Source organism: Psammomys obesus, unplaced genomic scaffold (genome assembly GCF_907164565.1).
Source record: "Psammomys obesus unplaced genomic scaffold, mPsaObe1.curated_primary_1811, whole genome shotgun sequence".
Taxonomy (NCBI): Eukaryota; Metazoa; Chordata; class Mammalia; order Rodentia; family Muridae; genus Psammomys; species Psammomys obesus.
Window position 1 is genome coordinate 2,268,511 of NW_026596427.1, and position 6,139 is coordinate 2,274,649.

General features: G+C 37.7%; 1 pseudogene; it reads left to right on the forward strand.

The window, feature by feature from the left end:
* The first annotated feature begins 619 nt into the window (after positions 1-619).
* LOC129669519 (histone deacetylase 1-like) lies at positions 620-1,900 on the forward strand (annotated as a pseudogene).
* Positions 1,901-6,139: the final 4,239 nt, after the last annotated feature.

The window sequence follows — 6,139 nt, forward strand, 5'->3', positions numbered from 1 at the left end:
ATTTAATTGTTTTTAATTGCTGAGTAGAATTCTATTGTGTTAATATACCACAATTTCTGTATCTATTGAGGGACATCAGTTATTCATTTTTTAACACTTCTTGCATGTCCAACTTTGTCTATGGCTGACCTACATGTGTATCTGTTCTCACATTCAGAAGCTTATGGGTGTAACAGTTAGGAGTTCTTGGCATAATAGATGAATTATATAAAAATAATATTCACATATAATTCCATCATGTTTTCCCCTAAAATCTATGGGAATGGTTTTCTGTTGCTTTATTTTTATGAGTAGAGGGGGAAAATGGAGGGATTAACACAGACACAGACACAGACACACACACACACACACACACACACACACACATAGACACAGACACACACATACACCAAAGCAATTAATGAATATCTTAAGGCAAGCTTTTATGCAAAATTCTGCATGCTTGATTGTTACTTTGTAAGTAACTTGATAAAGTAATGGGTAAGAGGAGACTGATCCTAACTGTGGTGGGGGAGATATTCTTGGCAGGCAATTCTACTCTGTATAAGAACAGAAAAAGCAGAAGAATTGTGGGTGTGTGGGCAGACAGATTGACAGGAAGGCCGGGGGGTTAAATAGGATGGTGCAGACTCATGGTGTTGTTGGAAACTACTGTCATAGACAAGGCCACTCAATGAAGTCTCACCGAATCTGTAAGACTCACAATTTGCTGCTCAACTATGGTCTCTACCAAAAAATATAAGTTTATCGTCCTCAGAAAGACAATGCCGAAGAGATGATCAAGTACCACAGTGATGACTACATTAAAATCTTGTTCCTTTCCCACAGATAGCATGTCTGGGAAGAGTAAGCAAATGCAAAGATTCAACACTGTTGAAGACTGACCAGTATTTGATGGCTTGTTTGAGTTCTGTCAGTTATCTACTGGTGGCTCTGTGGCAAGTGCTTTGAAACTTAATAAGCAGCAGACAGACATAGCTTTGAACTGGGCTGGGGTCTGCATCAGGTAAAGAATTCTGAAGCATCTGGCTTTTGTACATCAATGATACCATCTTAGCCATCCTGGGACTGCTAAAGAATCACAACAGAGTGCTGTATATTGACACTGATATTCATCATGGTGAAAGCCCCAGACCAGTCATGAGAATGTCCTTTCATAAATAAGAAGAGTACTTCCAAGGAACTGGGGACCTACGGGATATTTTGGGCTGGCAAAGGCAAGTACTATGCTGTTAACTGCCCACTCTGAGATGGGATTGATGATGAGTCTTATGAAGCCATTTTCATGCCAGTCATGTCCAAAGTAATGGAGATGTTCCAACCTAGCGCAGTGGTTTTACAATGTGATTCAGATTCCCTGTCTGGGACAAGGTTAGGCTGCTTCAATCCCACCATCAAAGGGCATAGCAAGTGTGTGGATTTCTTCAAGAGTTTCAATTTGCCTATGCTAATGCTTGGACGAGGTGTCACTTAATGTTGGACTTACAAAACAGTTGTGGCCGTGGACACAGAAATCCTTAATGAGCTACTATACAATAACTACTTTGAATACTTTTGACCAAATTTCAAGCTTCATATCAGCCCTTCCAATATGACTAACCAGAACACAAATGAGTACCTGGAAAATATCGAGCAGAGACTTTTGAGAACTTGAGAATGTTACCCCATGCTCCTGGGGTACAAATCTAGGAAATGCCTGAGGATGACAATCCCAGAGGAGAGTGGTAATGAGGACGAAGTAGACCCTGGCAAACGAATCTCCATGTCCTCCTCTGACAAATATGTTGTCTGTTAGGAAGAATTCTCTGATTCAGATGAGGAAGAAGATGATTGCAAGAACTCATCTAACTTCAAAACAGCCAAATGAGTTGAAAGAGATGATGTAAAAGAGAAAAAATAAAGAAGTCACAGTAGAGGAGAAAATAAAAGAGAAGACGTCAAAGGGGTCAAAGAATAGGTCAAGCTGGCCTGAGCAAGAACTACAGCTCTGACTTCTCCCCAAATTCCTCACTTCACCCTGATGTCTCAGATTTTATATTTTCTAGTCTTCTGTGTATTAATATAAAATATATTAAATATAATGTCCCCAGGGACTATATAGGAACCAGGGACCACTGGTGGTGCTGGGAGAACTCTTACCTTGTCCATCTAGCCCAAGTTCTAGTTGTGAACCATGTATGGTCTGAGCCAAAAACAAACAAACAACAACAAAAACAACCATAAGACAAAATCCTGGATTGCCAAGTGCCAGCTTAGAAGCTGTTAAGTTGTCCTTATTAAGCTTTCTAGAGGTGGTGACCCTTTATTCAAGCTTAGGTAATATTGGTCATTTTTAGATTGGTTCCGTTAATACCATTGCAGTGGCCTCAGGCAAGAAGAAAAACATAACATTGCCATGTCTTCCCCAAATTCTACAGGTGAAGGTTGTTAGCCTAGGTTCCTTCTTGAGATATTTTCATTTTGTGATATTCTTTGTAATAAAACAGCACATTTGTATAAAAAAAAAAGTAGAAAAAGCAAACTGAGCACTAGCATTTCTGACATGTATGTGCCCATTCCTTTTTGTTTTCTGACTGTAGATATGATATGATCAGCAGTCTTGACTCCATGGTGGACTGTGCATTCAAATTAGAGTTAAAAATAAACATTTTCTCCACTGGGTTTTGTTTTTATCAGGCTATTTTATCAAAACAGGGAAAGAAAGACGCTAAGACAGGCCTTAAGTTTTACATTCTGTGGATCTCAATGACAATAAGACTATCATTACTGGAATGACTTCATTACTTCCATATCTTCAGAAGTCATGCAGATATATTTCTGCGTAAATATTACAGTGGTTTAATATTTATGTTCATGAATTTTGTCCATGTGCTCAAATTAACATGATAGATAAACCAGCTAAATATAGAGTGGGTTAAAATGCCAAAAGGCAACTTAGTCATATTAGGTAGTTTTGATTTTGAATGATGAAAGAAAAGCAAATTATGGTGATTATGTGGGAGCAAAACAAAACTGCTCTGAAATTCTAAATTGCCTACGGTAAAATACAGTTATTTATTGCATCCTTTCAATGCAATTACATGGCATTGCAATGTATTACAAATTTATAAAACATTCAGAAAAAAAATTAAAAATGCAAGAACTGGGTTATTCCGGTAAATACAATTTTAAGATATTGTGAACAAGATAGATCAAATTGCTGTAAGAGTTTCATTTGTATAGATTTCCACAACCTTCTTTATTTGGAAATCACTGTGTTTTCTTTGTCACAACTCATTGTTCTTAAATTTAGCTTCAATTAAATAATTTTACTTAGTGCTACATTAAAACCCTTCTGTGTCCATATTATGTTTAAAAATAGCTGTTGCTTTTTGAAAGGTCATGTGTAGCAACTAAGTGTAACAAAGTTCCCAAATGCCTATCATTGCCATTGTAAGAGGTTGTTAGATGACTATATTCCTAGCCACCTCAGTGTGTGAAATGAAAGAACATAATCTTCTTAAGCTATAATAGAATTTTCATTGAAGTAATATGTCTTCAATGCATGAAATAAAAATTGCTCACCTCTCCTTACATTTTTCTATGAGAAGTCAAGTGAAGATATCAAAGAGTGGGGTTGACAATTTTCATCACAGTTACAAAGCAATGTGATGATAGTGTCATCTATGAGTTCCATTTACATGAAACAAATTTATAATTGATAAGCCACTTTGTGGTCACCAGAGTTAATGGGCCTTTTAAGCTCTACTTATAACAATAAAGTGCCAGTTTTACAAGACTTAATGCTAGAAGAATTAAAGCAACTCACAGCCTGACCTTCAGCTGCTCCTTTGATGGAAACTACTAAACCATTTCATGTTCAGAGATTGCACAGACTTAAAGTTGGCATTTAAAAAAAATCCGCATTCTATGATGCTTTTAATAAAAGTAGGTTGTTAACTGTGACTAGATAGAGCTAGCAGTATGGCGACATTCCTTTGATATGGAAAGATTTTTCATAAGATTTAGATAATGTATAACCTCAAAATCACCTGTTAAATAACATGTTCTGATATATACAAATTATATATGGTACAAATTATAGTTAATATATCAACATAATAAATGTGGGAAACTTCCCACCAGTAACTTTGTGTGTGTGAAAAGCAAACATGCAGTAAGAACTGAGTAACTTTCTGAGAAAGCACCAGATTGATTTGTTCAACCATGTTCATAGCAGCTTTATTCATAATAGCCAGAATCTGGAAACAACCCAGATGTCCATCAACGGAAGAATGGATACAGAAATTGTGGTACATTTACACAATAGAATACTACTCAGTAATTATGACAAGGAAATCATGAAATTTATAGGAAAATGGTGGGAACTAGAAAAAAAATCATCCTGAGTGAGGTAACCCCGAAGCAGAAAAATGCATATGGTATATACTCACTTATAAGTGGATATTAGTGATATAATATAGGATAAACATACTAAAATCTATAGCCCTAAAGAAGCTACACAAGAAGGACCCCAGGGAAGAGGATGATACCTCACTCAGAATGGAAATAAGAGAAGATAAGCAACAGGGCAGGAGACTTCCACAGGGGATATCTGAAAGACTCTACCCAGCAGGGTGTCAAAGTAGATACTGAGATTCATAGCCAAAATTTGGGCAGAGTGCAGGAAACCTTATGGAAGAAGAGGGAGATAGAAAGTCATGTAGGAGACAGGAACTCCACAAGGAGACCAAGAGCCCCCCCAAAACCTGGGCCCAGGGGTTTCTGCAGAACAAATACTCCAACCAAGGACCATGTATGGAAAGGGCCTACAACCCCTGTTCAGAGTAAGCTCATAGGCTGCTCAATTTCCAAGTAGGTTCCCTAGTTAGGTGAGGTAGGGGCTATCTCTGAGGTGAACTCAGTGGCTGGCTCTTTGATCACCTCTCCCCTGGGGGGGGGGTGGCTGCAGCCTTGATAGGCCACAGAGCAAGATGATACAGCCAGCGCTGATGAGACCTGACAGGCTAGGTTCAAATAGAAGGGGAGGATGTCCTCACTTATCAATGGATTACGGAAAGTGCATGGGGGAGAAGAGGGAGGATGGGTATGACTGGGAGGAGACCAGGAAGGGGGCTACAATCGGGATACAAGTCAATAAGTTGTAATAAACGCATAAATGAATTAACAAAAAAAAGAACAAAACAAAAGAACTGAATAACCACCATCCTCTTCCACCTTTCACAAGGATACATGACAAAATGCAATGCAGTGGTACTATAAATTATCCCATTGCCCAGATCAAAAACAGGCACAACAAAACAAAGCATCCAGACTCATTCGAAATAGCTGGGTGTCAAGTTTTCCTGCTTCCTAGCAAATAGGAGTTGCTAAATGCCAGCACTGCTACAAAATTGCATAATAAGAGCCAGTAGCTTGAAAAAGTGTTTTGAGACAGGGCATTGCAGGCAGCCAGCAAAGATCTTCTAAGCTGCCTTGATTTGACAAATGGTGGAAACAACTTCTAACTAACAGATGCAGGAGAATTTATACTTTTCTGTACTGGTTGACAGAGTACAAATTGAAGGGCATTAAATACCAGGCTGAAATGGTAAATGAACAGAACTTCATGAAGAAGTTCTTTAAGAAACTGTAGGACACTATAATCTTCAGATTAAAGAATATATAATAAACAAGAAAAAAACATGAATAAAAGGGGAGAAATGACAAACTGTTTAAGGTAAATCATCTCCAATCCTTCCACTTAAAGAAAAATACATATAAAAAAAAAGATTAGACAAACACAAGGGTTTGAAGGTAAAAGATGGTACATAGATGAATACACGACGCATAAGAAGGAAGAAGGGTGGATCTTGGAAAAACCTGTCCAACTACAGTGAATGCTTGTTCTTTTGGAGGAAAGATGGAGATGAGGAAGTAAAAAAAAAAGCATTTTATTGTAGTGATAGTCACATTGCTATTGGAGGACAAAATGGGTCTATAGTAAAACACGTGTTGTTCCTAAAAACCAAAGTTACGGTGTATCAAGTGCACAGCATTTGGAGCTAGTAGTCAATTATGTTCTCTGCATTGGTAATTATCTCTGGCAAACTGAATTTTGAAATTCTTGACTACTCAGATGATCCAAAAAAAGTTTATG